The sequence below is a fragment of the Rhipicephalus microplus genome, chromosome X (assembly GCF_043290135.1).
Source record: "Rhipicephalus microplus isolate Deutch F79 chromosome X, USDA_Rmic, whole genome shotgun sequence".
Classification (NCBI taxonomy): Eukaryota; Metazoa; Arthropoda; class Arachnida; order Ixodida; family Ixodidae; genus Rhipicephalus; species Rhipicephalus microplus.
Window position 1 is genome coordinate 163,264,165 of NC_134710.1, and position 27,280 is coordinate 163,291,444.

The 27,280-nt window shown below is 53.4% G+C and overlaps 52 non-coding genes across 52 annotated transcripts; all 52 read left to right on the forward strand.

The window, feature by feature from the left end:
• Nucleotides 1-245: 245 nt before the first annotated feature.
• Nucleotides 246-327, forward strand: TRNAS-GCU (transfer RNA serine (anticodon GCU)). Its single transcript has one exon. It is a non-coding gene; the product is annotated as a tRNA-Ser (tRNA).
• An 882-nt stretch (nucleotides 328-1,209) lies between these two features.
• On the forward strand, nucleotides 1,210-1,291 carry TRNAS-GCU (transfer RNA serine (anticodon GCU)). The gene has a single exon. It is a non-coding gene; the product is annotated as a tRNA-Ser (tRNA).
• Nucleotides 1,292-1,691: 400 nt separating this feature from the next.
• TRNAR-CCU (transfer RNA arginine (anticodon CCU)) lies at nucleotides 1,692-1,773 on the forward strand. Its single transcript has one exon. It is a non-coding gene; the product is annotated as a tRNA-Arg (tRNA).
• A 241-nt stretch (nucleotides 1,774-2,014) lies between these two features.
• Nucleotides 2,015-2,096, forward strand: TRNAS-GCU (transfer RNA serine (anticodon GCU)). The gene has a single exon. It is a non-coding gene; the product is annotated as a tRNA-Ser (tRNA).
• A 240-nt stretch (nucleotides 2,097-2,336) lies between these two features.
• TRNAS-GCU (transfer RNA serine (anticodon GCU)) lies at nucleotides 2,337-2,418 on the forward strand. Its single transcript has one exon. It is a non-coding gene; the product is annotated as a tRNA-Ser (tRNA).
• A 390-nt stretch (nucleotides 2,419-2,808) lies between these two features.
• TRNAS-GCU (transfer RNA serine (anticodon GCU)) lies at nucleotides 2,809-2,890 on the forward strand. The gene has a single exon. It is a non-coding gene; the product is annotated as a tRNA-Ser (tRNA).
• A 79-nt stretch (nucleotides 2,891-2,969) lies between these two features.
• On the forward strand, nucleotides 2,970-3,051 carry TRNAS-ACU (transfer RNA serine (anticodon ACU)). The gene has a single exon. It is a non-coding gene; the product is annotated as a tRNA-Ser (tRNA).
• Nucleotides 3,052-3,611: 560 nt separating this feature from the next.
• Nucleotides 3,612-3,693, forward strand: TRNAR-CCU (transfer RNA arginine (anticodon CCU)). The gene has a single exon. It is a non-coding gene; the product is annotated as a tRNA-Arg (tRNA).
• Nucleotides 3,694-3,931: 238 nt separating this feature from the next.
• Nucleotides 3,932-4,013, forward strand: TRNAS-GCU (transfer RNA serine (anticodon GCU)). The gene has a single exon. It is a non-coding gene; the product is annotated as a tRNA-Ser (tRNA).
• A 239-nt stretch (nucleotides 4,014-4,252) lies between these two features.
• Nucleotides 4,253-4,334, forward strand: TRNAS-GCU (transfer RNA serine (anticodon GCU)). The gene has a single exon. It is a non-coding gene; the product is annotated as a tRNA-Ser (tRNA).
• Nucleotides 4,335-4,575: 241 nt separating this feature from the next.
• TRNAS-GCU (transfer RNA serine (anticodon GCU)) lies at nucleotides 4,576-4,657 on the forward strand. The gene has a single exon. It is a non-coding gene; the product is annotated as a tRNA-Ser (tRNA).
• A 1,045-nt stretch (nucleotides 4,658-5,702) lies between these two features.
• On the forward strand, nucleotides 5,703-5,784 carry TRNAS-GCU (transfer RNA serine (anticodon GCU)). The gene has a single exon. It is a non-coding gene; the product is annotated as a tRNA-Ser (tRNA).
• An 81-nt stretch (nucleotides 5,785-5,865) lies between these two features.
• Nucleotides 5,866-5,947, forward strand: TRNAS-GCU (transfer RNA serine (anticodon GCU)). The gene has a single exon. It is a non-coding gene; the product is annotated as a tRNA-Ser (tRNA).
• Nucleotides 5,948-6,505: 558 nt separating this feature from the next.
• On the forward strand, nucleotides 6,506-6,587 carry TRNAS-GCU (transfer RNA serine (anticodon GCU)). The gene has a single exon. It is a non-coding gene; the product is annotated as a tRNA-Ser (tRNA).
• A 401-nt stretch (nucleotides 6,588-6,988) lies between these two features.
• Nucleotides 6,989-7,070, forward strand: TRNAS-GCU (transfer RNA serine (anticodon GCU)). Its single transcript has one exon. It is a non-coding gene; the product is annotated as a tRNA-Ser (tRNA).
• Nucleotides 7,071-7,312: 242 nt separating this feature from the next.
• TRNAS-GCU (transfer RNA serine (anticodon GCU)) lies at nucleotides 7,313-7,394 on the forward strand. The gene has a single exon. It is a non-coding gene; the product is annotated as a tRNA-Ser (tRNA).
• A 240-nt stretch (nucleotides 7,395-7,634) lies between these two features.
• On the forward strand, nucleotides 7,635-7,716 carry TRNAS-GCU (transfer RNA serine (anticodon GCU)). The gene has a single exon. It is a non-coding gene; the product is annotated as a tRNA-Ser (tRNA).
• A 1,688-nt stretch (nucleotides 7,717-9,404) lies between these two features.
• On the forward strand, nucleotides 9,405-9,486 carry TRNAS-GCU (transfer RNA serine (anticodon GCU)). Its single transcript has one exon. It is a non-coding gene; the product is annotated as a tRNA-Ser (tRNA).
• A 402-nt stretch (nucleotides 9,487-9,888) lies between these two features.
• Nucleotides 9,889-9,970, forward strand: TRNAS-GCU (transfer RNA serine (anticodon GCU)). The gene has a single exon. It is a non-coding gene; the product is annotated as a tRNA-Ser (tRNA).
• Nucleotides 9,971-10,049: 79 nt separating this feature from the next.
• TRNAS-GCU (transfer RNA serine (anticodon GCU)) lies at nucleotides 10,050-10,131 on the forward strand. Its single transcript has one exon. It is a non-coding gene; the product is annotated as a tRNA-Ser (tRNA).
• Nucleotides 10,132-10,371: 240 nt separating this feature from the next.
• On the forward strand, nucleotides 10,372-10,453 carry TRNAS-GCU (transfer RNA serine (anticodon GCU)). The gene has a single exon. It is a non-coding gene; the product is annotated as a tRNA-Ser (tRNA).
• Nucleotides 10,454-11,170: 717 nt separating this feature from the next.
• Nucleotides 11,171-11,252, forward strand: TRNAS-GCU (transfer RNA serine (anticodon GCU)). The gene has a single exon. It is a non-coding gene; the product is annotated as a tRNA-Ser (tRNA).
• Nucleotides 11,253-11,496: 244 nt separating this feature from the next.
• On the forward strand, nucleotides 11,497-11,578 carry TRNAR-CCU (transfer RNA arginine (anticodon CCU)). Its single transcript has one exon. It is a non-coding gene; the product is annotated as a tRNA-Arg (tRNA).
• Nucleotides 11,579-11,818: 240 nt separating this feature from the next.
• On the forward strand, nucleotides 11,819-11,900 carry TRNAG-GCC (transfer RNA glycine (anticodon GCC)). The gene has a single exon. It is a non-coding gene; the product is annotated as a tRNA-Gly (tRNA).
• Nucleotides 11,901-12,299: 399 nt separating this feature from the next.
• TRNAS-GCU (transfer RNA serine (anticodon GCU)) lies at nucleotides 12,300-12,381 on the forward strand. The gene has a single exon. It is a non-coding gene; the product is annotated as a tRNA-Ser (tRNA).
• Nucleotides 12,382-13,585: 1,204 nt separating this feature from the next.
• TRNAS-GCU (transfer RNA serine (anticodon GCU)) lies at nucleotides 13,586-13,667 on the forward strand. Its single transcript has one exon. It is a non-coding gene; the product is annotated as a tRNA-Ser (tRNA).
• A 402-nt stretch (nucleotides 13,668-14,069) lies between these two features.
• TRNAS-GCU (transfer RNA serine (anticodon GCU)) lies at nucleotides 14,070-14,151 on the forward strand. Its single transcript has one exon. It is a non-coding gene; the product is annotated as a tRNA-Ser (tRNA).
• A 74-nt stretch (nucleotides 14,152-14,225) lies between these two features.
• Nucleotides 14,226-14,307, forward strand: TRNAS-GCU (transfer RNA serine (anticodon GCU)). The gene has a single exon. It is a non-coding gene; the product is annotated as a tRNA-Ser (tRNA).
• Nucleotides 14,308-14,547: 240 nt separating this feature from the next.
• Nucleotides 14,548-14,629, forward strand: TRNAS-GCU (transfer RNA serine (anticodon GCU)). The gene has a single exon. It is a non-coding gene; the product is annotated as a tRNA-Ser (tRNA).
• Nucleotides 14,630-15,346: 717 nt separating this feature from the next.
• Nucleotides 15,347-15,428, forward strand: TRNAS-GCU (transfer RNA serine (anticodon GCU)). Its single transcript has one exon. It is a non-coding gene; the product is annotated as a tRNA-Ser (tRNA).
• Nucleotides 15,429-15,672: 244 nt separating this feature from the next.
• TRNAR-CCU (transfer RNA arginine (anticodon CCU)) lies at nucleotides 15,673-15,754 on the forward strand. Its single transcript has one exon. It is a non-coding gene; the product is annotated as a tRNA-Arg (tRNA).
• Nucleotides 15,755-15,995: 241 nt separating this feature from the next.
• Nucleotides 15,996-16,077, forward strand: TRNAG-GCC (transfer RNA glycine (anticodon GCC)). Its single transcript has one exon. It is a non-coding gene; the product is annotated as a tRNA-Gly (tRNA).
• A 399-nt stretch (nucleotides 16,078-16,476) lies between these two features.
• On the forward strand, nucleotides 16,477-16,558 carry TRNAS-GCU (transfer RNA serine (anticodon GCU)). Its single transcript has one exon. It is a non-coding gene; the product is annotated as a tRNA-Ser (tRNA).
• A 1,201-nt stretch (nucleotides 16,559-17,759) lies between these two features.
• On the forward strand, nucleotides 17,760-17,841 carry TRNAS-GCU (transfer RNA serine (anticodon GCU)). Its single transcript has one exon. It is a non-coding gene; the product is annotated as a tRNA-Ser (tRNA).
• A 241-nt stretch (nucleotides 17,842-18,082) lies between these two features.
• Nucleotides 18,083-18,164, forward strand: TRNAS-GCU (transfer RNA serine (anticodon GCU)). The gene has a single exon. It is a non-coding gene; the product is annotated as a tRNA-Ser (tRNA).
• A 238-nt stretch (nucleotides 18,165-18,402) lies between these two features.
• TRNAS-GCU (transfer RNA serine (anticodon GCU)) lies at nucleotides 18,403-18,484 on the forward strand. The gene has a single exon. It is a non-coding gene; the product is annotated as a tRNA-Ser (tRNA).
• A 717-nt stretch (nucleotides 18,485-19,201) lies between these two features.
• Nucleotides 19,202-19,283, forward strand: TRNAS-GCU (transfer RNA serine (anticodon GCU)). The gene has a single exon. It is a non-coding gene; the product is annotated as a tRNA-Ser (tRNA).
• Nucleotides 19,284-19,526: 243 nt separating this feature from the next.
• TRNAR-CCU (transfer RNA arginine (anticodon CCU)) lies at nucleotides 19,527-19,608 on the forward strand. Its single transcript has one exon. It is a non-coding gene; the product is annotated as a tRNA-Arg (tRNA).
• A 1,206-nt stretch (nucleotides 19,609-20,814) lies between these two features.
• Nucleotides 20,815-20,896, forward strand: TRNAS-GCU (transfer RNA serine (anticodon GCU)). Its single transcript has one exon. It is a non-coding gene; the product is annotated as a tRNA-Ser (tRNA).
• Nucleotides 20,897-21,137: 241 nt separating this feature from the next.
• TRNAS-GCU (transfer RNA serine (anticodon GCU)) lies at nucleotides 21,138-21,219 on the forward strand. Its single transcript has one exon. It is a non-coding gene; the product is annotated as a tRNA-Ser (tRNA).
• A 238-nt stretch (nucleotides 21,220-21,457) lies between these two features.
• On the forward strand, nucleotides 21,458-21,539 carry TRNAS-GCU (transfer RNA serine (anticodon GCU)). The gene has a single exon. It is a non-coding gene; the product is annotated as a tRNA-Ser (tRNA).
• A 717-nt stretch (nucleotides 21,540-22,256) lies between these two features.
• On the forward strand, nucleotides 22,257-22,338 carry TRNAS-GCU (transfer RNA serine (anticodon GCU)). Its single transcript has one exon. It is a non-coding gene; the product is annotated as a tRNA-Ser (tRNA).
• A 243-nt stretch (nucleotides 22,339-22,581) lies between these two features.
• Nucleotides 22,582-22,663, forward strand: TRNAR-CCU (transfer RNA arginine (anticodon CCU)). Its single transcript has one exon. It is a non-coding gene; the product is annotated as a tRNA-Arg (tRNA).
• Nucleotides 22,664-22,904: 241 nt separating this feature from the next.
• TRNAG-GCC (transfer RNA glycine (anticodon GCC)) lies at nucleotides 22,905-22,986 on the forward strand. Its single transcript has one exon. It is a non-coding gene; the product is annotated as a tRNA-Gly (tRNA).
• A 400-nt stretch (nucleotides 22,987-23,386) lies between these two features.
• On the forward strand, nucleotides 23,387-23,468 carry TRNAS-GCU (transfer RNA serine (anticodon GCU)). Its single transcript has one exon. It is a non-coding gene; the product is annotated as a tRNA-Ser (tRNA).
• Nucleotides 23,469-24,669: 1,201 nt separating this feature from the next.
• Nucleotides 24,670-24,751, forward strand: TRNAS-GCU (transfer RNA serine (anticodon GCU)). Its single transcript has one exon. It is a non-coding gene; the product is annotated as a tRNA-Ser (tRNA).
• Nucleotides 24,752-24,992: 241 nt separating this feature from the next.
• On the forward strand, nucleotides 24,993-25,074 carry TRNAS-GCU (transfer RNA serine (anticodon GCU)). The gene has a single exon. It is a non-coding gene; the product is annotated as a tRNA-Ser (tRNA).
• A 238-nt stretch (nucleotides 25,075-25,312) lies between these two features.
• On the forward strand, nucleotides 25,313-25,394 carry TRNAS-GCU (transfer RNA serine (anticodon GCU)). Its single transcript has one exon. It is a non-coding gene; the product is annotated as a tRNA-Ser (tRNA).
• Nucleotides 25,395-25,475: 81 nt separating this feature from the next.
• On the forward strand, nucleotides 25,476-25,557 carry TRNAS-GCU (transfer RNA serine (anticodon GCU)). The gene has a single exon. It is a non-coding gene; the product is annotated as a tRNA-Ser (tRNA).
• A 240-nt stretch (nucleotides 25,558-25,797) lies between these two features.
• TRNAS-GCU (transfer RNA serine (anticodon GCU)) lies at nucleotides 25,798-25,879 on the forward strand. Its single transcript has one exon. It is a non-coding gene; the product is annotated as a tRNA-Ser (tRNA).
• Nucleotides 25,880-26,116: 237 nt separating this feature from the next.
• Nucleotides 26,117-26,198, forward strand: TRNAS-GCU (transfer RNA serine (anticodon GCU)). Its single transcript has one exon. It is a non-coding gene; the product is annotated as a tRNA-Ser (tRNA).
• A 720-nt stretch (nucleotides 26,199-26,918) lies between these two features.
• Nucleotides 26,919-27,000, forward strand: TRNAS-GCU (transfer RNA serine (anticodon GCU)). The gene has a single exon. It is a non-coding gene; the product is annotated as a tRNA-Ser (tRNA).
• Nucleotides 27,001-27,280: the final 280 nt, after the last annotated feature.

Genomic DNA, 27,280 nt, shown 5'->3' on the forward strand with positions numbered 1-27,280 from the left:
TTAAGTCGCGTACCTTTTTTTTGTTCTCCCAGTGATCGGTCTTCGACACTAGTGTGTAAGCTGCACGGATGGGGTGCAATGCGGACGAGGTGGCCGAGAGGTTAAGGATTGACTGCTAATTTATTGGGCTCGGCCCGCGTGGGTTCGAATCCCAACCTCGTCGAGTCGCGTAACTTTTTTTTTTGTTCTCCCAGTAATCAGTCTTCGACACTAGTGTGTAAGCTGCACGGGTGTCCTGCAAGGCGGATGAGGTGGCCGAGAGGTTAAGGCGATGGACTGCTAACCCATTGGGCTCTGCCCGCGTGGGTTCGAATTCCATCCTCGTTAAGTCGCGTAACTTTTTTTTGTTCTCCCAGTGATCGGTCTTCGACACTAGTGTGTAAGCTGCACGGATGGGGTGCAATGCGGACGAGGTGGCCGAGAGGTTAAGGATTCACTGCTAATTTATTGGGCTCGGCCCGCGTGGGTTCGAATCCCATCCTCGTCGAGTCGCGTAACTTTTTTTTTGTTCTCCCAGTAATCAGTCTTCGACTCTAGTGTGTAAGCTGCCCGGGGGGCCTGCAAGGCTGACGAGGTGGCCGAGAGGTTAAAGATTGACTGCCAATTTATTGGGCTCGGCCCGCGTGGGTTCGAATCCCATCCTCGTCGAATCACGTAACTTTTTTTTGTTCTCCCAGTGATCGGTCTTCGACACTAGTGTGAAAGCTGCACAGATGGCCTGCAAGGCGGACGAGGAACGACGAGAGCTTAAGGCGATGGACTGCTAATCCATTCAGCTCTGCCCGCGTGGGTTCGAATCCCATCCTCGTCGAGTCGCGTAACTTTTTTTCTCCGAGTGATGGGTCTTCGACACTAGTGTGTAATCTGCAATAATGACCTGCAAGGCGGACGAGCTGGCTGAGAGGTTAAGACGATGGACTGCTAATGCATTGGGCTCTGCCCGCGTTGGTTCGAATCCCGTCCTCGTCGAGTCGCGTAGCTTTATTTGTTCTCCCAGTGATCGGTCTTCGACACTAGTATGTAAGCTGCACAGATGGGGTGCAAGTCGGACAAGGTGGCCGGGAGGTTATGGCGATGGACTGCTAATCCATTGGGCTCATTCCGCGTTGGTTCGAAAGCCGTCCTCGTCGAGTCGCGTAACTCAGTTTGTTCTCCCAGTGATCTGTCTACGACACTAGTGTGTAAGCCGCACGAATGGCCTGCAAGGCAGACGAGGTGGCCGAGAGGTTAAGGCGATTGACTGCTAATGCATTGGACTCTGCCCGCGTGGGTTCGAATCCCATCCTCGTCGAGTCACGTAACGGTTTTTCTTCTCCCAGTGATCGGGCTTCGACACTAGTGTTTAAGCTGCACGGATGGGGTGCAATGCGGACGAGGTGGCCGAGAGGTTAAGGATTGACTGCCAATTTATAAGGCTCAGCCCGCGTGGGTTCGAATCCCATCCTCGTCGAGTCGCGTAACTTTTTTTAGTTCTCCCAGTAATCAGTCTTTGACACTAGTGTGTAAGCTGCATGGTTGGCCTGCAAGACGGACGAGGTGGCCGTGAGGTTAAGGCGATTGACTGCTATTCCATTGGTCTCATTCCGCGTGGGTTCGAAACCCATCCTCGTCGAGTCGCGTAACTCATTTTGTTCTCCCAGTGATCTGTCTACGACACTAGTGTGTAAGCCGCACGAATGGCCTGAAAGGCAGACGAGGTGGCCGAGAGGTTAAGGCGATTGACTCCTAATCCATTGGACTCTGCCCGCGTGGGTTCGAATCCCATCCTCGTCGAGTTGCGTAACTTTTTTTTCTTCTCCCAGTGTTTGGTCTTCGACACTAGTGTGGAAGCTGCACGGATGGGGTGCAATGCGGACGAGGTGGCCGAGAGGTTAAGGATTGACTGCTAATTTCTTGGGCTCGGCCTGCGTGGGTTCGAATCCCATCCTCGTCGAGTCGCGTAACTTTTTTTTTGTTCTCCCAGTAATCAGTCTTCGACACTAGTGTGTAAGCTGCGCGGGTGGCCTGCAAGGCAGACGAGGTGGCCGAGAGGTTAAGGCGATGGACTGCTAATCCATTGGGCTTTGCCAGCGTGGGTTCAAATCCCATCCTCGTCGAGTCAAGTAACTTTTTTTCTTCTCCCAGTGATCGGTCTTTGACACTAGTGTGTAAGCTGCACGGATGGGGTGCAATGCGGACGAGCTGGCCGAGAGGTTAAGACGATGGACTGCTAATGCATTGGGCTCTGCCCACGTGGGTTCGAATCCCATCCTCATCGAGTCGCGTAAGTTTTTTTGTTCTCCCAGTGATCTGTCTACGACACTAGTGTGTAAGCCGCACGAATGGCCTGCAAGGCAGACGAGGTGGCCGAGAGGTTAAGGCGATTTACTGCTAATCCATTGGGCTCTGCCCGTGTGGGTTCGAATCCCATCCTCGTCGTGTCGCGTAACTTTTTTTTTCTTCTCCCAGTGATCGCTCTTCGACACTTGTGTGTAAGCTGCACGAATGGGGTGCAATGCGGACGAGGTGGCCGAGAGGTTAAGGATTGCATTGGGCTTCCCGCGTGGGTTCGAATCCCGTCCTCGTCGAGTCGCGTAGCTTTTTTTGTTCTCCCAGTGATCGGTCTTCGACACTAGTATATAAGCTGCACAGATGGGGTGCAAGTCGCACAAGGTGGCCGGGAGGTTATGGCGATGGACCTCTAATCCATTGGGCTCATTCCGCGTTGGTTCGAAACCCATCCTCGTCGAGTCGCGTCACTTTTTTTTGTTCTCCCAGTAATCAGTCTTCGACACTAGTGTGTAAGCTGCACGGGTGGCCTGCAAGGCGGACGAGGTGGCCGAGAGGTTACGACGATGGACTGCTAATCCATTGGGCTCTGCCCGCGTGGGCTCGAATCCCATCCTCGTTGAGTCCCGAAACTTTTTTTGTTCTCCCAGTGATCGGTCTTCGACACTAGTGTGTAAGCTGCACAGATGGCCTGCAAGGCGGACGAGGTGGCCGAGAGGATAAGGCGATGGACTACTAATCCATTGGGCTCTGCCCGCGTGGGTTCGAATCCCATCCTCGTCGAGTCCCGAAACTTTTTTTGTTCTCCCAGTGATCGGTCTTAGACACTAGTGTGTAAGCTGCACAGATGGCCTGCAAGGCGGACGAGGTGGACGAGAGCCTAAGGCGATGGACTGCTAATCCATTGAGCTCTGCCCGCGTGGGTTCGAATTCCATCCTCGTCGAGTCGCGTAACTTTTTTTCTCTGAGTGATGGGTCTTCGACACTAGTGTGTAAGCTGCAAGAATGACCTGCAAGGCGGGCGAGCTGGCCTAGAGGTTAAGACGATAAACTGCTAATGCATTGGGCTCTGCCCGCGTGGGTTCGAATCCCATCTTCGTCGAGTCGCGTAGCTTTTTCTTGTTCTCCCAGTGATCGGTCTTCGACACTAGTATGTAAGCTGCACATTTGGGGTACAAGTCGGACAAGGTGGCCGGGAGGTTATCGCGATGGACTGCTAATCCATTGGACTCATTCCGCGTGGGTTCGAATCCCGTCCTGGTCGATTCGCGTAACTCATTTTGTTCTCCCAGTGATCTGTCTACGACACTAGTGTGTAAGCCGCACGAATGGCCTGCAAGGCAGACAAGGTGGCCGAGAGGTTAAGGCGATTGACTCCTAATGCATTGGGCTGGTCCCGCGTGGGTTCGAATCCCATCCTCGTCGAGTCGCGTAACTTTTTTTCTTCTCCCAGTGATCGGTCTTCGACACTAGTGTGTAAGCTGCACGAATGGGGTGCAATGCGGACGAGGTGGCCGAGAGGTTAAGGATTGACTGCTAATTTATTGGGCTCAGCCCGCGTGGGTTCGAATCCCATCCTCGTCGAGTCGCTTAACTCATTTTGTTCTCGCAGTGATCTGTCTACGACACTAGTGTGTAAGCCGCACGAATGGCCTGCAAGGCAGACGAGGTGGCCGAGAGGTTAAGGCGATTGACTGCTAATCCATTGGACTCTGCCCGCGTGGGTTCGAATCCCATCCTCGTCGAGTTGCGTAACTTTTTTTCTTCTCCCAGTGATCGGTCTTCGACACTAGTGTGGAAGCTGCACGGATGGGGTGCAATGCGGACGAGGTGGCCGAGAGGTTAAGGATTGACTGCTAATTTATTGGGCTCGGCCTGCGTGGGTTTGAATCCCATCCTCGTCGAGTCGCGTAACTTTTTTTTGTTCTCCCAGTAATCAGTCTTCGACACTAGTGTGTAAGCTGCGCGGGTGGCCTGCAAGGCGGACGAGGTGGCCGAGAGGTTAAGGCGATGGACTGCTAATCCATTGGGCTCTGCCCGCGTGGGTTCGAATCCCATCCTCGTCGAGTCGCGTAACTTTTTTTTTGTTCTCCCAGTGATCGGTCTTCGACACTAGTGTGTAAGCTGCACGGATGGGGTGCAATGCGGACGAGGTGGCCGAGAGGTTAAGGATTGACTCCTAATTTATTGGGCTCGGACTGCGTGGGTTCGAATCCCATCCTCGTCGAGTCGCGTAACTTTTTTTTGTTCTCCCAGTAATCAGTCTTCGTCACTAGTGTGTAAGCTACACGAATGGCCTACAAGGCGGACGAGGTGGCCGAGAGGTTAAGGCGATGGACTGCTAACCCATTGGGCTCTGCCCACGTGGGTTCGAATTCCATCCTCGTCGAGTCGCGTAACTTTTTTTTGTTCTCCCAGTGATCGTTCTTCGACACTAGTGTGTAAGCTGCACGGATGGGGTGCAATGCGGACGAGGTGGCCGAGAGGTTAAGGATTGACTGCTAATTTATTGGGCTCGGCCCGCGTGGGTTCGAATCCCAACCTCGTCGAGTCGCGTAACTTTTTTTTTGTTCTCCCAGTAATCAGTCTTCGACACTAGTGTGTAAGCTGCACGGGTGTCCTGCAAGGCGGATGAGGTGGCCGAGAGGTTAAAGCGATGGACTGCTAACCCATTGGGCTCTGCCCGCGTGGGTTCGAATTCCATCCTCGTTAAGTCGCGTAACTTTTTTTTGTTCTCCCAGTGATCGGTCTTCGACACTAGTGTGTAAGCTGCACGGATGGGGTGCAATGCGGACGAGGTGGCCGAGAGGTTAAGTATTGACTGCTAATTTATTGAGCTCGGCCCGCGTGGGTTCGAATCCCATCCTCGTCGAGTCGCGTAACTTTTTTTTTTGTTCTCCCAGTAATCAGTCTTCGACTCTAGTGTGTAAGCTGCACGGGTGGCCTGCAAGGCGGACGAGGTGGCCGAGAGGTTAAGGATTGACTGCCAATTTATTGGGCTCGGCCCGCGTGGGTTCGAATCCCATCCTCGTCGAGTCACGTAACTTTTTTTTGTTCTCCCAGTGATCGGTCTTCGACACTAGTGTGAAAGCTGCACAGATGGCCTGCAAGGCGGACGAGGAACGACGAGAGCTTAAGGCGATGGACTGCTAATCCATTGAGCTCTGCCCGCGTGGGTTCGAATCCCATCCTCGTCGAGTCGCGTAACTTTTTTTCTCCGAGTGATGGGTCTTCGACACTAGTGTGTAATCTGCAATAATGACCTGCAAGGCGGACGAGCTGGCTGAGAGGTTAAGACGATGGACTGCTAATGCATTGGGCTCTGCCCGCGTTGGTTCGAATCCCGTCCTCGTCGAGTCGCGTAGCTTTTTTTGTTCTCCCAGTGATCGGTCTTCGACACTAGTATGTAAGCTGCACAGATGGGGTGCAAGTCGGACAAGGTGGCCGGGAGGTTATGGCGATGGACTGCTAATCCATTGGGCTCATTCCGCGTGGGTTCGAATCCCATCCTCGTCGAGTCGCCTAACTTTTGTTTTGTTCTCCCAGTAATCAGTCTTTGACATTAGTGTGTAAGCTGCACGGGTGGCCTGCAAGACGGACGAGGTGGCCGAGAAGTTAAGGCGATGAACTGCTAATCTATTGGGCTCTGCCCGCGTGGGTTCGAATCCCATCCTCGTCGAGTCACGTAACTTTTTTGTTCTCCCAGTGATCGGTCTTCGACACTAGTGTGTAAGCTGCACAGATGGCCTGCAAGGCGGACGAGGAACGACGAGAGCTTAAGGCAACGGACTGCTAATCCATTGAGCTCTGCCCGCGTGGGTTCGAATCCCATCCTCGTCGAGTCGCGTAACTTTTTTTCTCCGAGTGATGGGTCTTCGACACTAGTGTGTAAGCTGCAAGAATGACCTGCAAGGCGGACGAGCTGGCTGAGAGGTTTAGACGATGGACTGCTAATGCATTGGGCTCTGCCCGCGTGGGTTCGAATCCCGTCCTCGTCAAGTCGCGTAGCTTTTTTTGTTCTCCTAGTGATCGGTCTTCGACCCTTGTATGTAAGCTGCACAGATGAGGTCAAGTCGGACAAGGTGGCCGGGAGGTTATGGCGATGGACTGCTAATCTATTGGGCTCATTCCGCGTTGGTTCGAAACCCGTCCTCGTCGAGTCGCGTAACTCAGTTTGTTCTCCCAGTGATCTGTCTACGACACTAGTGTGTAAGCCGCACGAATGGCCTGCAAGGCAGACGAGGTGGCCGAGAGGTTAAGGCGATTGACTGCTAATGCATTGGACTCTGCCCGCGTGGGTTCGAATCCCATCCTCGTCGAGTCACGTAACTTTTTTTCTTCTCCCAGTGATCGGTCTTCGACACTAGTGTTTAAGCTGCACGGATGGGGTGCAATGCGGACGAGGTGGCCGAGAGGTTAAGGATTGACTGCTAATTTATAAGGCTCAGCCCGCGTGGGTTCGAATCCCATCCTCGTCGAGTCGCGTAACTTTTTTTTTGTTCTCCCAGTAATCAGTCTTTGACACTAGTGTGTAAGCTGCATGGTTGGCCTGCAAGACGGACGAGGTGGCCGTGAGGTTAAGGCGATTGACTGCTATTCCATTGGGCTCATTCCGCGTGGGTTCGAAACCCATCCTCGTCGAGACGCGTAACTCATTTTGTTCTCCCAGTGATCTGTCTACGACACTAGTGTGTAAGCCGCACGAATGGCCTGAAAGGCAGACGAGGTGGCCGAGAGGTTAAGGCGATTGACTGCTAATTCATTGGACTCTGCCCGCGTGGGTTCGAATCCCATCCTCGTCGAGTTGCGTAACTTTTTTTTTCTTCTCCCAGTGTTTGGTCTTCGACACTAGTGTGGAAGCTGCACGGATGGGGTGCAGTGCGGACGAGGTGGCCGAGAGGTTAAGGATTGACTGCTAATTTATTGGGCTCCGCCTGCGTGGGTTTGAATCCCATCCTCGTCGATTCGCGTACCTTTTTTTTTGTTCTCCCAGTAATCAGTCTTCGACACTAGTGTGTAAGCTGCGCGGGTGGCCTGCAAGGCGGACGAGGTGGCCGAGAGGTTAAGGCGATGGACTGCTGATCCATTGGGCTCTGCCCGCGTGGGTTCGAATCCCATCCTCGTCGAGTCAAGGAACTTTTTTTCTTCTCCAAGTGATCGGTCTTCGATACTAGTGTGTAAGCTGCACAGATGGGGTGCAATGCGGACGAGGTGGCCGAGAGGTTAAGGATTGACTGCTAATTTATTGGGCTCGGACTGCGTGGGTTTGAATCCCATCCTCGTCGAGTCGCGTAACTTTTTTTTTGTTCTCCCAGTAATCAGTCTTCGTCACTAGTGTGTAAGCTGCACGAATGGCCTACAAGGCGGACGAGGTGGCCGAGAGGTTAAGGCGATGGACTGCTAACCCATTGGGCTCTGCCCGCGTGGGTTCGAATTCCATCCTCGTCGAGTCGCGTAACTTTTTTTTGTTCTCCCAGTGATCGGTCTTCGACACTAGTGTGTAAGCTGCACGGGTGGCCTGCAAGGCGGACGAGGTGGCCGAGAGGTTAAGGATTGAGTGCCAATTAATTGGGCTCGGCCTGCGTGGGTTCGAATCCCATCCTCGTCGAGTCACGTAACTTTTTTTTGTTCTCCCAGTGATCGGTCTTCGACACTAGTGTGTAAGCTGCACAGATGGCCGGCAAGGCGGACGAGGAACGACGAGAGCTTAAGGCGATGGACTGCTAATCCATTGAGCTCTGCCCGCGTGGTTTCGAATCTCATCCTCGTCGAGTCGCGTAACTTTTTTTCTCCGAGTGATGGGTCTTCGACACTAGTGTGTAGTCTGCAATAATGACCTGCAAGGCGGACGAGCTGGCTGAGAGGTTAAGACGATGGACTGCTAATGCATTGGGCTCTGCCCGCGTTGGTTCGAATCCCGTCCTCGTCGAGTCGCGTAGCTTTTTTTGTTCTCCCAGTGATCGGTCTTCGACACTAGTATGTAAGCTGCACAGATGGGGTGCAAGTCGGACAAGGTGGCCGGGAGATTATGGCGATGGACTGCTAATCCATTGGGCTCATTCCGCGTTGGTTCGAAACCCATCCTCGTCGAGTCGCGTAACTCATTTTGTTCTCCCAGTGATCTGTCTACGACACTAGTGTGTAAGCCGCACGAATGGCCTGCAAGGCAGACGAGGTGGCCGAGAGGTTAAGGCGATTGACTGCTAATCCATTGGACTCTGCCCGCGTGGGTTCGAATCCGATCCTCGTCGAGTCGGGTAACTTTTTTTTCTTCTCCCAGTGATCGGTCTTCGACACTAGTGTGTAAGCCGCACGAATGGCCTGCAAGGCAGACGACGTGGCCGAGAAGTTAAGGCGATTGACTGCTAATCCATTGGACTCTGCCCTCGTGTGTTCGAATCCGATCCTCGTCAAGTCGCGTAACTTTTTTTTCTTCTCCCAGTGATCGGTCTTCGACACTAGTGTGTAAGCTGCATGGATGGGGTGCAATGCGGACGAGGTGGCCGAGAGGTTAAGGATTGACTGCAATTTATTGGGCTCGGACTGCGTGGCTTCGAATCCCATCCTCGTCGAGTCGCGTAACTTTTTTTTGTTCTCCCAGTGATCGGTCTTCGACACTAGTGTGTAAGCTGCACGAATGGCCTGCAAGGCCGACGAGCTGGCCGAGAGGTTAAGACGATGGACTGCTAATGCATTGGGCTCTGCCCGCGTGGGTACGAATCCCATCCTCGTCGAGTCGCGTAAGTTTTCTTGTTCTCCCAGTGATCTGTCTACGACACTAGTGTGTAAGCCGCACGAATGGCCTGCAAGGCAGACGAGCTGGCTGAGAGGTTAAGACGATGGACTGCTAATGCATTGGGCTCTGCCCACGTGGGTTCGAATCCCGTCCTCGTCGAGTCGCGTAGCTTTTTTTTGTTCTCCTAGTGATTGGTCTTCGACCCTAGTATGTAAGCTGCACAGATGGGGTGCAAGTCGGACAAGGTGGCCGGGAGGTTATGGCGATGGACTGCTAATCCATTGGGCTCATTCCGCGTTGGTTCGAAACCCATCCTCGTCGAGTCGCGTAACTCAATTTGTTCTCCCAGTGATCTGTCTACGACACTAGTGTGTAAGCCGCACGAATGGCCTGCAAGGCAGACGAGGTGGCCGAGAGGTTAAGGCGATTGACTGCTAATGCATTGGGCTCTGCCCGCGTGGGTTCGAATCCCATCCTCGTCGAGTCGCGAAGCTTTTTTTGTTCTCCCAGTGATCGGTCTTCGACACTAGTATGTAAGCTGCACAGATGAGGAGCAGGTCGGACAAGGTGGCCGGGAGGTTATGGCGATGGACTGCTAATCCATTGGGCTCATTCCGCGTGGGTTCGAATCCCATCCTGGTCGAGTCGCGTAACTCATTTTGTTCTCCCAGTGATCTGTCTACGACACTAGTGTGTAAGCCGCACGAATGGCCTGCAAGGCAGACCAGGTGGCCGAGAGGTTAAGGCGATTGACTCCTAATCCATTGGGCTGGTCCCGGCTGGGTTCGAATCCCATCCTCGTCGAGTCGCGTAACTTTTTTTTGTTCTCCCAGTGATCGGTCTTCGACACTAGTGTGTAAGCTGCACGAATGGCCTGCAAGGCGGACGAGCTGGCCGAGAGGTTAAGACGATGGACTGCTAATGCATTGGGCTCTGCCCGCGTGGGTTCGAATCCCATCCTCGTCGAGTCGCGTAAGTTTTCTTGTTCTCCCAGTGATCTGTCTACGACACTAGTGTGTAAGCTGCACGAATGGCCTGCAAGGCAGACGAGGTGGCCGAAAGGTTAAGGCGATTGACTGCTAATCCATTTGGCTCTGCCCGCGTGGGTTCGAATCCCATCCTCGTCGAGTCACATAACTTTTTTTTCTTCTCCCAGTGATCGCTCTTCGACACTAGTGTGTAAGCTGCACGGATGGGGTGCAATGCGGACGAGGTGGCCGAGAGGTTAAGGATTGACTGCTAATTTATTGAGCTCGGCCCGCGTGGGTTCTAATCCCATCCTCGTCAAGTCGCGTAACTTTTTTTTGTTCTCCCAGTAATCAGTCTTCGACTCTAGTGTGTAAGCTGCACGGGTGGCCTGCAAGGCGGACGAGGTGGCCGAGAGGTTAAGGCGATGGACTGCTAATCCATTGGGCTCTGCCAGCGTGGGTTCGAATCCCATCCTCGTCAAGCCACGTAACTTTTTTGTTCTCCCAGTGATCGGTCTTCGACACTAGTGTGTAAGCTGCACAGATGGCCTGCAAGGCGGACGAGGAACGACGAGAGCTTAAGGCGATGGGCTGCTAATCCATTGAGCTCTGCCCGCGTGGGTTCGAATCCCATCCTCGTCGAGTCGCGTAACTTTTTTTCTCCGAGTGATGGGTCTTCGACACTAGTGTGTAAGCTGCACGGATGGGGTGCAAGTCGGACTAGGTGGCCGGGAGGTTATGGCGATGGACCTCTAATCCATTGGGCTCATTCCGCGTTGGTTCGAATCCCATCCTCGTCGAGCCGCGTAACTTTTTTTCTCCGAGTGATGGGTCTTCGACACTAGTGTGTAAGCTGCAAGAATGACCTACAAGGCGGACGAGCTGGCTGAGAGGTTAAGACGATGGACTGCTAATGCATTGGGCTCTGCCCACGTGGGTTCGAATCCCGTCCTCGTCGAGTCGCGTAGCTTTTTTTGTTCTCCTAGTGATTGGTCTTCGACCCTAGTATGTAAGCTGCACAGATGGGGTGCAAGTCGGACAAGGTGGCCGGGAGGTTATGGCGATGGACTGCTAATCCATTGGGCTCATTCCGCGTTGGTTCGAAACCCATCCTCGTCGAGTCGCGTAACTCAATTTGTTCTCCCAGTGATCTGTCTACGACACTAGTGTGTAAGCCGCACGAATGGCCTGCAAGGCAGACGAGGTGGCCGAGAGGTTGAGGCGATTGACTGCTAATGCATTGGGCTCTGCCCGCGTGGGTTCGAATCCCATCCTCGTCGAGTCGCGTAGCTTTTTTTTCTTCTCCCAGTGATCTATCTTCAACACTAGTGTGTAAGCTGCACAGATGAGGTGCAAGTCGGACAAGGTGGCCGGGAGGTTATGGCGATGGACTGCTAATCCATTAGGCTCTGCCCGCGTGGGTTCGAATTCCATCCTCGTCGAGTCGCGTAACTTTTTTTTTTGTTCTCCCAGTGATCTGTCTACGACACTAGTGTGTAAGCCGCACGAATGTCCTGCAAGGCAGACGAGGTGGCCGAGAGGTTAAGGCGATTGACTCCTAATCCATTGGGCTCTGCCCGCGTGGGTTCGAATTCCATCCTCGTCGAGTCGCGTAACTTTTTTTTCTTCTCCCAGTGATCGCTCTTCAACACTAGTGTGTAAGCTGCACGGATGGGGTGCAATGCGGACGAGGTGGCCGAGAGGTTAAGGATTGACTGCTAATTTATTAAGCTCGGCCCGCGTGGGTTCGAATCTCATCCTCGTCGAGTCGCGTAACTTTTTTTTGTTCTCCCAGTAATCAGTATTCGACTCTAGTGTGTAAGCTGCACGGGTGGCCTGCAAGGCGGACGAGGCGGCCGAAAGGTTAAGGCGATGGACTGCCAATCCATTGGGCTCTGCCCGCGTGGGTTCAAATCCCATCCTTGTCGAGTCGCGTAATTTTTTTGTTCTCCCAGTGATCGGTCTTCGACACTAGTGTGTAAGCTGCACAGGTAGCCTGCAAGGCGGACGAGGAACGACGAGAGCTTAGGCGATGGGCTGCTAATTCATTGAGCTCTGCCCGCGTGGGTTCGAATCCCATCCTCGTCGAGTCGCGTAGCTTTTTTTTGTTCTCCTAGTGATCGGTCTTCGACCCTAGTATGTAAGCTGCACAGATGGCCTGCAAGGCGGACGAGGAACGACGAGAGCTTAAGGCGATGGGCTGCTAATCCATTGAGCTCTGCCCGCGTGGGTTCGAATCCCATCCTCGTCGAGTCGCGTAACTTTTTTTCTCCGAGTGATGGGTCTTCGACACTAGTGTGTAAGCTGCAAGAATGACCTGCAAGGCGGACGAGGTGGCCGAGAGGTTAAGGCGATGGACTGCTAATCCATTGGGCTCTGCCCGCGTGGGTTCGAATTCCATCCTCGTCGAGTCGCGAAACTTTTTTTGTTCTCCCAGTGATCGGTCTTCGACACTAGTGTTTAAGCTGCACAGATGGCCTGCAAGGCGGACGAGGTGGACGAGAGCTTAAGGCGATGGACTGCTAATCCATTGAGCTCTTCCCGCGTGGGTTCAAATCCCATCCTCGTCGAGTCGCGTAACTTTTTTTTTCCGAGTGATGGGTCTTCGACACTAGTGTGTAAGCTGCAAGAATTACCTGCCAGGCGGGCGAGCTGGCCGAGAGGTTAAGACGATAAACTGCTAATGCATTGGGCTCGGCCCGCGTGGGTTCAAATCCGATCCTCGTCGAGTCGGGTAACTTTTTTTTCTTCTCCCAGTGATCGGTCTTCGACACTAGTGTGTAAGCCGCACGAATGGCCTGCAAGGCAGACGACGTGGCCGAGAAGTTAAGGCGATTGACTGCTAATCCATTGGACTCTGCCCTCGTGTGTTCGAATCCGATCCTCGTCAAGTCGCGTAACTTTTTTTTCTTCTCCCAGTGATCGGTCTTCGACACTAGTGTGTAAGCTGCATGGATGGGGTGCAATGCGGACGAGGTGGCCGAGAGGTTAAGGATTGACTGCAATTTATTGGGCTCGGACTGCGTGGCTTCGAATCCCATCCTCGTCGAGTCGCGTAACTTTTTTTTGTTCTCCCAGTGATCGGTCTTCGACACTAGTGTGTAAGCTGCACGAATGGCCTGCAAGGCCGACGAGCTGGCCGAGAGGTTAAGACGATGGACTGCTAATGCATTGGGCTCTGCCCGCGTGGGTACGAATCCCATCCTCGTCGAGTCGCGTAAGTTTTCTTGTTCTCCCAGTGATCTGTCTACGACACTAGTGTGTAAGCCGCACGAATGGCCTGCAAGGCAGACGAGCTGGCTGAGAGGTTAAGACGATGGACTGCTAATGCATTGGGCTCTGCCCACGTGGGTTCGAATCCCGTCCTCGTCGAGTCGCGTAGCTTTTTTTTGTTCTCCTAGTGATTGGTCTTCGACCCTAGTATGTAAGCTGCACAGATGGGGTGCAAGTCGGACAAGGTGGCCGGGAGGTTATGGCGATGGACTGCTAATCCATTGGGCTCATTCCGCGTTGGTTCGAAACCCATCCTCGTCGAGTCGCGTAACTCAATTTGTTCTCCCAGTGATCTGTCTACGACACTAGTGTGTAAGCCGCACGAATGGCCTGCAAGGCAGACGAGGTGGCCGAGAGGTTAAGGCGATTGACTGCTAATGCATTGGGCTCTGCCCGCGTGGGTTCGAATCCCATCCTCGTCGAGTCGCGAAGCTTTTTTTGTTCTCCCAGTGATCGGTCTTCGACACTAGTATGTAAGCTGCACAGATGAGGAGCAGGTCGGACAAGGTGGCCGGGAGGTTATGGCGATGGACTGCTAATCCATTGGGCTCATTCCGCGTGGGTTCGAATCCCATCCTGGTCGAGTCGCGTAACTCATTTTGTTCTCCCAGTGATCTGTCTACGACACTAGTGTGTAAGCCGCACGAATGGCCTGCAAGGCAGACCAGGTGGCCGAGAGGTTAAGGCGATTGACTCCTAATCCATTGGGCTGGTCCCGGCTGGGTTCGAATCCCATCCTCGTCGAGTCGCGTAACTTTTTTTTGTTCTCCCAGTGATCGGTCTTCGACACTAGTGTGTAAGCTGCACGAATGGCCTGCAAGGCGGACGAGCTGGCCGAGAGGTTAAGACGATGGACTGCTAATGCATTGGGCTCTGCCCGCGTGGGTTCGAATCCCATCCTCGTCGCGTAAGTTTTCTTGTTCTCCCAGTGATCTGTCTACGACACTAGTGTGTAAGCTGCACGAATGGCCTGCAAGGCAGACGAGGTGGCCGAAAGGTTAAGGCGATTGACTGCTAATCCATTTGGCTCTGCCCGCGTGGGTTCGAATCCCATCCTCGTCGAGTCACGTAACTTTTTTTTCTTCTCCCAGTGATCGCTCTTCGACACTAGTGTGTAAGCTGCACGGATGGGGTGCAATGCGGACGAGGTGGCCGAGAGGTTAAGGATTGACTGCTAATTTATTGAGCTCGGCCCGCGTGGGTTCTAATCCCATCCTCGTCAAGTCGCGTAACTTTTTTTTGTTCTCCCAGTAATCAGTCTTCGACTCTAGTGTGTAAGCTGCACGGGTGGCCTGCAAGGCGGACGAGGTGGCCGAGAGGTTAAGGCGATGGACTGCTAATCCATTGGGCTCTGCCAGCGTGGGTTCGAATCCCATCCTCGTCAAGCCACGTAACTTTTTTGTTCTCCCAGTGATCGGTCTTCGACACTAGTGTGTAAGCTGCACAGATGGCCTGCAAGGCGGACGAGGAACGACGAGAGCTTAAGGCGATGGGCTGCTAATCCATTGAGCTCTGCCCGCGTGGGTTCGAATCCCATCCTCGTCGAGTCGCGTAACTTTTTTTCTCCGAGTGATGGGTCTTCGACACTAGTGTGTAAGCTGCACGGATGGGGTGCAAGTCGGACTAGGTGGCCGGGAGGTTATGGCGATGGACCTCTAATCCATTGGGCTCATTCCGCGTTGGTTCGAATCCCATCCTCGTCGAGCCGCGTAACTTTTTTTCTCCGAGTGATGGGTCTTCGACACTAGTGTGTAAGCTGCAAGAATGACCTACAAGGCGGACGAGCTGGCTGAGAGGTTAAGACGATGGACTGCTAATGCATTGGGCTCTGCCCACGTGGGTTCGAATCCCGTCCTCGTCGAGTCGCGTAGCTTTTTTTGTTCTCCTAGTGATTGGTCTTCGACCCTAGTATGTAAGCTGCACAGATGGGGTGCAAGTCGGACAAGGTGGCCGGGAGGTTATGGCGATGGACTGCTAATCCATTGGGCTCATTCCGCGTTGGTTCGAAACCCATCCTCGTCGAGTCGCGTAACTCAATTTGTTCTCCCAGTGATCTGTCTACGACACTAGTGTGTAAGCCGCACGAATGGCCTGCAAGGCAGACGAGGTGGCCGAGAGGTTGAGGCGATTGACTGCTAATGCATTGGGCTCTGCCCGCGTGGGTTCGAATCCCATCCTCGTCGAGTCGCGTAGCTTTTTTTTCTTCTCCCAGTGATCTATCTTCAACACTAGTGTGTAAGCTGCACAGATGAGGTGCAAGTCGGACAAGGTGGCCGGGAGGTTATGGCGATGGACTGCTAATCCATTAGGCTTTGCCCGCGTGGGTTCGAATTCCATCCTCGTCGAGTCGCGTAACTTTTTTTTTTGTTCTCCCAGTGATCTGTCTACGACACTAGTGTGTAAGCCGCACGAATGTCCTGCAAGGCAGACGAGGTGGCCGAGAGGTTAAGGCGATTGACTCCTAATCCATTGGGCTCTGCCCGCGTGGGTTCGAATTCCATCCTCGTCGAGTCGCGTAACTTTTTTTTCTTCTCCCAGTGATCGCTCTTCAACACTAGTGTGTAAGCTGCACGGATGGGGTGCAATGCGGACGAGGTGGCCGAGAGGTTAAGGATTGACTGCTAATTTATTAAGCTCGGCCCGCGTGGGTTCGAATCTCATCCTCGTCGAGTCGCGTAACTTTTTTTTTGTTCTCCCAGTAATCAGTATTCGACTCTAGTGTGTAAGCTGCACGGGTGGCCTGCAAGGCGGACGAGGCGGCCGAAAGGTTAAGGCGATGGACTGCCAATCCATTGGGCTCTGCTCGCGTGGGTTCAAATCCCATCCTTGTCGAGTCGCGTAATTTTTTTGTTCTCCCAGTGATCGGTCTTCGACACTAGTGTGTAAGCTGCACAGATAGCCTGCAAGGCGGACGAGGAACGACGAGAGCTTAGGCGATGGGCTGCTAATTCATTGAGCTCTGCCCGCGTGGGTTCGAATCCCATCCTCGTCGAGTCGCGTAGCTTTTTTTTGTTCTCCTAGTGATCGGTCTTCGACCCTAGTATGTAAGCTGCACAGATGGCCTGCAAGGCGGACGAGGAACGACGAGAGCTTAAGGCGATGGGCTGCTAATCCATTGAGCTCTGCCCGCGTGGGTTCGAATCCCATCCTCGTCGAGTCGCGTAACTTTTTTTCTCCGAGTGATGGGTCTTCGACACTAGTGTGTAAGCTGCAAGAATGACCTGCAAGGCGGACGAGGTGGCCGAGAGGTTAAGGCGATGGACTGCTAATCCATTGGGCTCTGCCCGCGTGGGTTCGAATTCCATCCTCGTCGAGTCGCGAAACTTTTTTTGTTCTCCCAGTGATCGGTCTTCGACACTAGTGTTTAAGCTGCACAGATGGCCTGCAAGGCGGACGAGGTGGACGAGAGCTTAAGGCGATGGACTGCTAATCCATTGAGCTCTTCCCGCGTGGGTTCAAATCCCATCCTCGTCGAGTCGCGTAACTTTTTTTTCCGAGTGATGGGTCTTCGACACTAGTGTGTAAGCTGCAAGAATTACCTGCCAGGCGGGCGAGCTGGCCGAGAGGTTAAGACGATAAACTGCTAATGCATTGGGCTCGGCCCGCGTGGGTTCAAATCCCATCCTCGTCGAGTCGCGTAGCTTTTTTTGTTCTCCCAGTGATCGGTCTTCGACACTAGTATGTAAGCTGCACAGATGAGGTGCAAGTCGAACAAGGTGGCCGGGAGGTTATGGCGATGAACTGCTAATCCATTGGGCTCTTTCCGCGTGGGTTCGAATCCCATCCTGGTCGAGTCGCGTAACTCATTTTGTTCTCCCAGTGATCTGTCTACGACACTAGTGTGTAAGCCGCACGAATGGCCTGCAAGGCAGACCAGGTGGCCGAGAGGTTAAAGCGATTGACTCCTAATCCATTGGGCTGGTCCCACGTGGGTTCGAATCCCATCCTCGTCGAGTCGCGTAACTTTTTTTTCTTCTCCCAGTGATCGGTCTTCAAAACTAGTGTGTAAGCTGCACGGATGGGCTGCAATGCGGACGAGGTGGCCGAGAGGTTAAGAATTGACTGCTAATTTATTGGGCTCGGCCCGCGTGGGTTCCAATCCCATCCTCGTCGAGACGCGTAGCTTTTTTTGTTCTCCCAGTGATCGGTCTTCGTCACTAGTGTATAAGCTGCCCGAATGGCCTACAAGGCGGACGAGCTGGCTGAGAGGTTAAGACGATGGACTGCTAATGCATTTGGCTCTGCCCGCGTGGGTTCGAATCCCGTCCTCGTCGAGTCACGTAGCTTTTTTTTCTTCTCCCAGTGATCGGTCTTCGACACTAGTGTGTAAGCTGCACGGATGGGGTGCAATGCGGACGAGGTGGCCGAGAGGTTATTGATTGACTGCTAATTTATTAAGCTCGGCCCGCGTGGGTTCGAATCCCATCCTCGTCGAGTCGCGTAACTTTTTTTTGTTCTCCCAGTAATCAGTATTCGACTCTAGTGTGTAAGCTGCACGGGTGGCCTGCAAGGCGGACGACGTGGCCGAGAGGTTAAGGCAATGGACTGCTAATCCATTGGGCTCTGCCAGAGTGGGTTCGAATCCCATCCTCGTCGAGTCGCGTAGCTTTTTTTTGTTCTCCTAGTGATCGGTCTTCGACCCTAGTATGTAAGCTGCACAGATGGGGTGCAAGTCGGACAAGGTGGCCGGGAGGTTATGGCGATGGACTGCTAATCCATTGAGCTCATTCCGCGTTGGTTCGAAACCCATCCTCGTCGAGTCGCGTAACTCAATTTGTTCTCCCAGTGATCTGTCTACGACACTAGTATGTAAGCCGCACGAATGGCCTGCAAGGCAGACGAGGTGGCCGAGAGGTTAAGGCGATTGACTGCTAATGCATTGGGCTATGCCCGCGTGGGTTCGAATCCCATCCTCGTCGAGTCGCGTAGCTTTTTTTTCTTCTCCCAGTGATCGGTCTTCAACACTAGTGTGTAAGCTGCACGGATGGGCTGCAGTGCGGACGAGGTGGCCGAGAGGTTAAGATTGACTGCTAATTTATTGGGCTCGGCCCGCGTAGGTTCCAATCCCATCCTCGTCCAGTCGCGCAGCTTTTTTTGTTCTCCCAGTGATCGGTCTTCGTCACTAGGTTGTAAGCTGCACGAATGGCCTACAAGGCGGACGAGGTGGCCGAGAGGTTAAGGCGATGGACTGCTAATCCATTGGGCTCTGCCAGCGTGGGTTCGAATCCCATCCTCGTCAAGCCACGTAACTTTTTTGTTCTCCCAGTGATCGGTCTTCGACACTAGTGTGTAAGCTGCACAGATGGCCTGCAAGGCGGACGAGGAACGACGAGAGCTTAAGGCGATGGGCTGCTAATCCATTGAGCTCTGCCCGCGTGGGTTCGAATCCCATCCTCGTCGAGTCGCGTAACTTTTTTTCTCCGAGTGATGGGTCTTCGACACTAGTGTGTAAGCTGCACGGATGGGGTGCAAGTCGGACTAGGTGGCCGGGAGGTTATGGCGATGGACCTCTAATCCATTGGGCTCATTCCGCGTTGGTTCGAATCCCATCCTCGTCGAGCCGCGTAACTTTTTTTCTCCGAGTGATGGGTCTTCGACACTAGTGTGTAAGCTGCAAGAATGACCTACAAGGCGGACGAGCTGGCTGAGAGGTTAAGACGATGGACTGCTAATGCATTGGGCTCTGCCCACGTGGGTTCGAATCCCGTCCTCGTCGAGTCGCGTAGCTTTTTTTGTTCTCCTAGTGATTGGTCTTCGACCCTAGTATGTAAGCTGCACAGATGGGGTGCAAGTCGGACAAGGTGGCCGGGAGGTTATGGCGATGGACTGCTAATCCATTGGGCTCATTCCGCGTTGGTTCGAAACCCATCCTCGTCGAGTCGCGTAACTCAATTTGTTCTCCCAGTGATCTGTCTACGACACTAGTGTGTAAGCCGCACGAATGGCCTGCAAGGCAGACGAGGTGGCCGAGAGGTTGAGGCGATTGACTGCTAATGCATTGGGCTCTGCCCGCGTGGGTTCGAATCCCATCCTCGTCGAGTCGTGTAGCTTTTTTTTCTTCTCCCAGTGATCTATCTTCAACACTAGTGTGTAAGCTGCACAGATGAGGTGCAAGTCGGACAAGGTGGCCGGGAGGTTATGGCGATGGACTGCTAATCCATTAGGCTCTGCCCGCGTGGGTTCGAATTCCATCCTCGTCGAGTCGCGTAACTTTTTTTTTGTTCTCCGAGTGATCTGTCTACGACACTAGTGTGTAAGCCGCACGAATGTCCTGCAAGGCAGACGAGGTGGCCGAGAGGTTAAGGCGATTGACTCCTAATCCATTGGGCTCTGCCCGCGTGGGTTCGAATTCCATCCTCGTCGAGTCGCGTAACTTTTTTTTCTTCTCCCAGTGATCGCTCTTCAACACTAGTGTGTAAGCTGCACGGATGGGGTGCAATGCGGACGAGGTGGCCGAGAGGTTAAGGATTGACTGCTAATTTATTAAGCTCGGCCCGCGTGGGTTCGAATCTCATCCTCGTCGAGTCGCGTAACTTTTTTTTTGTTCTCCCAGTAATCAGTATTCGTCACTAGTGTATAAGCTGCCCGAATGGCCTACAAGGCGGACGAGCTGGCTGAGAGGTTAAGACGATGGACTGCTAATGCATTTGGCTCTGCCCGCGTGGGTTCGAATCCCGTCCTCGTCGAGTCACGTAGCTTTTTTTGTTCTCCCAGTGATCGGTCTTCGACACTAGTATGTAAGCTGCACAGATGAGGTGCAAGTCGAACAAGGTGGCCGGGAGGTTATGGCGATGAACTGCTAATCCATTGGGCTCTTTCCGCGTGGGTTCGAATCCCATCCTGGTCGAGTCGCGTAACTCATTTTGTTCTCCCAGTGATCTGTCTACGACACTAGTGTGTAAGCCGCACGAATGGCCTGCAAGGCAGACCAGGTGGCCGAGAGGTTAAAGCGATTGACTCCTAATCCATTGGGCTGGTCCCACGTGGGTTCGAATCCCATCCTCGTCGAGTCGCGTAACTTTTTTTTCTTCTCCCAGTGATCGGTCTTCAAAACTAGTGTGTAAGCTGCACGGATGGGCTGCAATGCGGACGAGGTGGCCGAGAGGTTAAGAATTGACTGCTAATTTATTGGGCTCGGCCCGCGTGGGTTCCAATCCCATCCTCGTCGAGACGCGTAGCTTTTTTTGTTCTCCCAGTGATCGGTCTTCGTCACTAGTGTATAAGCTGCCCGAATGGCCTACAAGGCGGACGAGCTGGCTGAGAGGTTAAGACGATGGACTGCTAATGCATTTGGCTCTGCCCGCGTGGGTTCGAATCCCGTCCTCGTCGAGTCACGTAGCTTTTTTTTCTTCTCCCAGTGATCGGTCTTCGACACTAGTGTGTAAGCTGCACGGATGGGGTGCAATGCGGACGAGGTGGCCGAGAGGTTATTGATTGACTGCTAATTTATTAAGCTCGGCCCGCGTGGGTTCGAATCCCATCCTCGTCGAGTCGCGTAACTTTTTTTTGTTCTCCCAGTAATCAGTATTCGACTCTAGTGTGTAAGCTGCACGGGTGGCCTGCAAGGCGGACGACGTGGCCGAGAGGTTAAGGCAATGGACTGCTAATCCATTGGGCTCTGCCAGAGTGGGTTCGAATCCCATCCTCGTCGAGTCGCGTAGCTTTTTTTTGTTCTCCTAGTGATCGGTCTTCGACCCTAGTATGTAAGCTGCACAGATGGGGTGCAAGTCGGACAAGGTGGCCGGGAGGTTATGGCGATGGACTGCTAATCCATTGAGCTCATTCCGCGTTGGTTCGAAACCCATCCTCGTCGAGTCGCGTAACTCAATTTGTTCTCCCAGTGATCTGTCTACGACACTAGTATGTAAGCCGCACGAATGGCCTGCAAGGCAGACGAGGTGGCCGAGAGGTTAAGGCGATTGACTGCTAATGCATTGGGCTATGCCCGCGTGGGTTCGAATCCCATCCTCGTCGAGTCGCGTAGCTTTTTTTTCTTCTCCCAGTGATCGGTCTTCAACACTAGTGTGTAAGCTGCACGGATGGGCTGCAGTGCGGACGAGGTGGCCGAGAGGTTAAGATTGACTGCTAATTTATTGGGCTCGGCCCGCGTAGGTTCCAATCCCATCCTCGTCCAGTCGCGCAGCTTTTTTTGTTCTCCCAGTGATCGGTCTTCGTCACTAGGTTGTAAGCTGCACGAATGGCCTACAAGGCGGACGAGGTGGCCGAGAGGTTAAGGCGATGGACTGCTAATCCATTGGGCTCTGCCAGCGTGGGTTCGAATCCCATCCTCGTCAAGCCACGTAACTTTTTTGTTCTCCCAGTGATCGGTCTTCGACACTAGTGTGTAAGCTGCACAGATGGCCTGCAAGGCGGACGAGGAACGACGAGAGCTTAAGGCGATGGGCTGCTAATCCATTGAGCTCTGCCCGCGTGGGTTCGAATCCCATCCTCGTCGAGTCGCGTAACTTTTTTTCTCCGAGTGATGGGTCTTCGACACTAGTGTGTAAGCTGCACGGATGGGGTGCAAGTCGGACTAGGTGGCCGGGAGGTTATGGCGATGGACCTCTAATCCATTGGGCTCATTCCGCGTTGGTTCGAATCCCATCCTCGTCGAGCCGCGTAACTTTTTTTCTCCGAGTGATGGGTCTTCGACACTAGTGTGTAAGCTGCAAGAATGACCTACAAGGCGGACGAGCTGGCTGAGAGGTTAAGACGATGGACTGCTAATGCATTGGGCTCTGCCCACGTGGGTTCGAATCCCGTCCTCGTCGAGTCGCGTAGCTTTTTTTGTTCTCCTAGTGATTGGTCTTCGACCCTAGTATGTAAGCTGCACAGATGGGGTGCAAGTCGGACAAGGTGGCCGGGAGGTTATGGCGATGGACTGCTAATCCATTGGGCTCATTCCGCGTTGGTTCGAAACCCATCCTCGTCGAGTCGCGTAACTCAATTTGTTCTCCCAGTGATCTGTCTACGACACTAGTGTGTAAGCCGCACGAATGGCCTGCAAGGCAGACGAGGTGGCCGAGAGGTTGAGGCGATTGACTGCTAATGCATTGGGCTCTGCCCGCGTGGGTTCGAATCCCATCCTCGTCGAGTCGTGTAGCTTTTTTTTCTTCTCCCAGTGATCTATCTTCAACACTAGTGTGTAAGCTGCACAGATGAGGTGCAAGTCGGACAAGGTGGCCGGGAGGTTATGGCGATGGACTGCTAATCCATTAGGCTCTGCCCGCGTGGGTTCGAATTCCATCCTCGTCGAGTCGCGTAACTTTTTTTTTGTTCTCCGAGTGATCTGTCTACGACACTAGTGTGTAAGCCGCACGAATGTCCTGCAAGGCAGACGAGGTGGCCGAGAGGTTAAGGCGATTGACTCCTAATCCATTGGGCTCTGCCCGCGTGGGTTCGAATTCCATCCTCGTCGAGTCGCGTAACTTTTTTTTCTTCTCCCAGTGATCGCTCTTCAACACTAGTGTGTAAGCTGCACGGATGGGGTGCAATGCGGACGAGGTGGCCGAGAGGTTAAGGATTGACTGCTAATTTATTAAGCTCGGCCCGCGTGGGTTCGAATCTCATCCTCGTCGAGTCGCGTAACTTTTTTTTTGTTCTCCCAGTAATCAGTATTCGACTCTAGTGTGTAAGCTGCACGGGTGGCCTGCAAGGCGGACGAGGCGGCCGAAAGGTTAAGGCGATGGACTGCCAATCCATTGGGCTCTGCCCGCGTGGGTTCAAATCCCATCCTTGTCGAGTCGCGTAATTTTTTTGTTCTCCCAGTGATCGGTCTTCGACACTAGTGTGTAAGCTGCACAGATAGCCTGCAAGGCGGACGAGGAACGACGAGAGCTTAAGGCGATGGGCTGCTAATTCATTGAGCTCTGCCCGCGTGGGTTCGAATCCCATCCTCGTCGAGTCGCGTAGCTTTTTTTTGTTCTCCTAGTGATCGGTCTTCGACCCTAGTATGTAAGCTGCACAGATGGCCTGCAAGGCGGACGAGGAACGACGAGAGCTTAAGGCGATGGGCTGCTAATCCATTGAGCTCTGCCCGCGTGGGTTCGAATCCCATCCTCGTCGAGTCGCGTAACTTTTTTTCTCCGAGTGATGGGTCTTCGACACTAGTGTGTAAGCTGCAAGAATGACCTGCAAGGCGGACGAGGTGGCCGAGAGGTTAAGGCGATGGACTGCTAATCCATTGGGCTCTGCCCGCGTGGGTTCGAATTCCATCCTCGTCGAGTCGCGAAACTTTTTTTGTTCTCCCAGTGATCGGTCTTCGACACTAGTGTTTAAGCTGCACAGATGGTTTGCAAGGCGGACGAGGTGGACGAGAGCTTAAGGCGATGGACTGCTAATCCATTGAGCTCTTCCCGCGTGGGTTCAAATCCCATCCTCGTCGAGTCGCGTAACTTTTTTTTCCGAGTGATGGGTCTTCGACACTAGTGTGTAAGCTGCAAGAATTACCTGCCAGGCGGGCGAGCTGGCCGAGAGGTTAAGACGATAAACTGCTAATGCATTGGGCTCGGCCCGCGTGGGTTCAAATCCCATCCTCGTCGAGTCGCGTAGCTTTTTTTGTTCTCCCAGTGATCGGTCTTCGACACTAGTATGTAAGCTGCACAGATGAGGTGCAAGTCGAACAAGGTGGCCGGGAGGTTATGGCGATGAACTGCTAATCCATTGGGCTCTTTCCGCGTGGGTTCGAATCCCATCCTGGTCGAGTCGCGTAACTCATTTTGTTCTCCCAGTGATCTGTCTACGACACTAGTGTGTAAGCCGCACGAATGGCCTGCAAGGCAGACCAGGTGGCCGAGAGGTTAAAGCGATTGACTCCTAATCCATTGGGCTGGTCCCACGTGGGTTCGAATCCCATCCTCGTCGAGTCGCGTAACTTTTTTTTCTTCTCCCAGTGATCGGTCTTCAAAACTAGTGTGTAAGCTGCACGGATGGGCTGCAATGCGGACGAGGTGGCCGAGAGGTTAAGAATTGACTGCTAATTTATTGGGCTCGGCCCGCGTGGGTTCCAATCCCATCCTCGTCGAGACGCGTAGCTTTTTTTGTTCTCCCAGTGATCGGTCTTCGTCACTAGTGTATAAGCTGCCCGAATGGCCTACAAGGCGGACGAGCTGGCTGAGAGGTTAAGACGATGGACTGCTAATGCATTTGGCTCTGCCCGCGTGGGTTCGAATCCCGTCCTCGTCGAGTCACGTAGCTTTTTTTTCTTCTCCCAGTGATCGGTCTTCGACACTAGTGTGTAAGCTGCACGGATGGGGTGCAATGCGGACGAGGTGGCCGAGAGGTTATTGATTGACTGCTAATTTATTAAGCTCGGCCCGCGTGGGTTCGAATCCCATCCTCGTCGAGTCGCGTAACTTTTTTTTGTTCTCCCAGTAATCAGTATTCGACTCTAGTGTGTAAGCTGCACGGGTGGCCTGCAAGGCGGACGACGTGGCCGAGAGGTTAAGGCAATGGACTGCTAATCCATTGGGCTCTGCCAGAGTGGGTTCGAATCCCATCCTCGTCGAGTCGCGTAGCTTTTTTTTGTTCTCCTAGTGATCGGTCTTCGACCCTAGTATGTAAGCTGCACAGATGGGGTGCAAGTCGGACAAGGTGGCCGGGAGGTTATGGCGATGGACTGCTAATCCATTGAGCTCATTCCGCGTTGGTTCGAAACCCATCCTCGTCGAGTCGCGTAACTCAATTTGTTCTCCCAGTGATCTGTCTACGACACTAGTATGTAAGCCGCACGAATGGCCTGCAAGGCAGACGAGGTGGCCGAGAGGTTAAGGCGATTGACTGCTAATGCATTGGGCTATGCCCGCGTGGGTTCGAATCCCATCCTCGTCGAGTCGCGTAGCTTTTTTTTCTTCTCCCAGTGATCGGTCTTCAACACTAGTGTGTAAGCTGCACGGATGGGCTGCAGTGCGGACGAGGTGGCCGAGAGGTTAAGATTGACTGCTAATTTATTGGGCTCGGCCCGCGTAGGTTCCAATCCCATCCTCGTCCAGTCGCGCAGCTTTTTTTGTTCTCCCAGTGATCGGTCTTCGTCACTAGGTTGTAAGCTGCACGAATGGCCTACAAGGCGGACGAGGTGGCCGAGAGGTTAAGGCGATGGACTGCTAATCCATTGGGCTCTGCCCGCGTGGGTTCGAATTCCATCCTCGTCGAGTCGCATAACTTTTTTTTTGTTCTCCCAGTGATCTGTCTACGACACTAGTGTGTAAGCCGCACGAATGGCCTGCAAGGCAGACGAGGTGGCCGAGAGGTTAAGGCTATTGACTGCTAATCCATTGGGCTCTGCCCGCGTGGGTTCGAATCCCATCCTCGTCGAGTCGCGTAACTTTTTTTTCTTCTCCTAGTGATCGCTCTTCAACACTAGTGTGTAAGCTGCACGGATGGCGTGCAATGCGGACGAGGTGGCCGAGACGTTAAGGATTGACTGCTAATTTATTAAGCTCGGCCCGCGTGGGTTCGAATCCCATCCTCGTCGAGTCGCGTAACTTTTTTTTGTTCTCCCAGTAATCAGTATTCGATTCTAGTGTGTAAGCTGCACGGGTGGCCTGCAAGGTGGACGAGGCGGCCGAAAGGTTAAGGCGATGGACTGCTAATCCATTGGGCTCTGCCCGCGTGCGTTCAAATCCCATCCTCGTCGAGTCGCGTAACTTTTTTGTTCTCCCAGTGATCGGTCTTCGACACTAGTGTGTAAGCTGCACAGATGGCCTGCAAGGCGGACGAGGAACGACGAGAGCTTAAGGCGATGGGCTGCTAATCCATTGAGCTCTGCCCGCGTGGGTTCGAATCCCATCCTCGTCGAGTCGCGTAACTTTTTTTCTCCGAGTGATGGGTCTTCGACACTAGTGTGTAAGCTGCAAGAATGACCTGCAAGGCGGACGAGAGCGCCGAGAGGTTAAGGCGATGGACTGCTAATCCATTGGGCTCTGCCCGCGTGGGTTCGAATCCCATCCTCGTCGAGTCGCGTAGCTTTTTTTGTTCTCCAGTGATCGGTCTTCGACACTAGTATGTAAGCTGCACAGATGAGGTGCAAGTCGGACAAGGTGGCCGGGAGGTTATGGCGATGGACTGCTAATTCATTGGGCTCATTCCGCGTGGGTTCGAATCCCATCCTGGTGGAGTCGCGTAACTCATTTTGTTCTCCCAGTGATCTGTCTACGACACTAGTGTGTAAACCGCACGAATGGCCTGCAAGGCAGACCAGGTGGCCGAGAGGTTAAGGCGATTGACTCCTAATCCATTGGGCTGGTCCCGCGTGGGTTCGAATCCGATCCTCGTCGAGTCGCGTAACTTTTTTTTTCTCCCAGTGATCGGTCTTCAACACTAGTGTGTAAGCTGCACGGATGGGCTGCAATGCGGACGAGGTGGCCGAGAGGTTAAGAATTGACTGCTAATTTATTGGGCTCGGCCCGCGTGGGTTCCAATCCCATCCTCGTCGAGTCGCGTAGCTTTTTTTGTTCTCCCAGTGATCGGTCTTCGTCACTAGTGTGTAAGCTGCACGAATGGCCTACAAGGCGGACGAGGTGGCCGCGAGGTTAAGGAGATGGACTGCTAATCCATAAGGCTCTGCGCGCGTGGGTTCGAATTCCATCCTCGTCGAGTCGCGTAACTTTTTTTTGTTCTCCCAGTGATCTGTCTACGACACTAGTGTGTAAGCTGCACGGATGGGCTGCAAGGCAGACGAGGTGGCCGAGAGGTTAAGGCGATTGACTGCTAATCCATTGGGCTCTGCTCCCGTGGGTTCGAATCCCATCCTCGTCGAGTCGCGTAACTTTTTTTTCTTCTCCCAGTGATCGCTCTTCAACACTAGTGTGTAAGCTGCACGGATGGGGTGCAATGCGGCAAGGTGGCCGAGAGGTTAAGGATTGACTGCTAATTTATTAAGCTCGGCCCGCGTGGGTTCGAATCCCATCCTCGTCGAGTCGCGTAACTTTTTTTTGTTCTCCCAGTAATCAGTATTCGACTCTAGTGTGTAAGCTGCACGGGTGGCCTGCAAGGCGGACGAGGCGGCCGAAAGGTTAAGGCGATGGACTGCTAATCC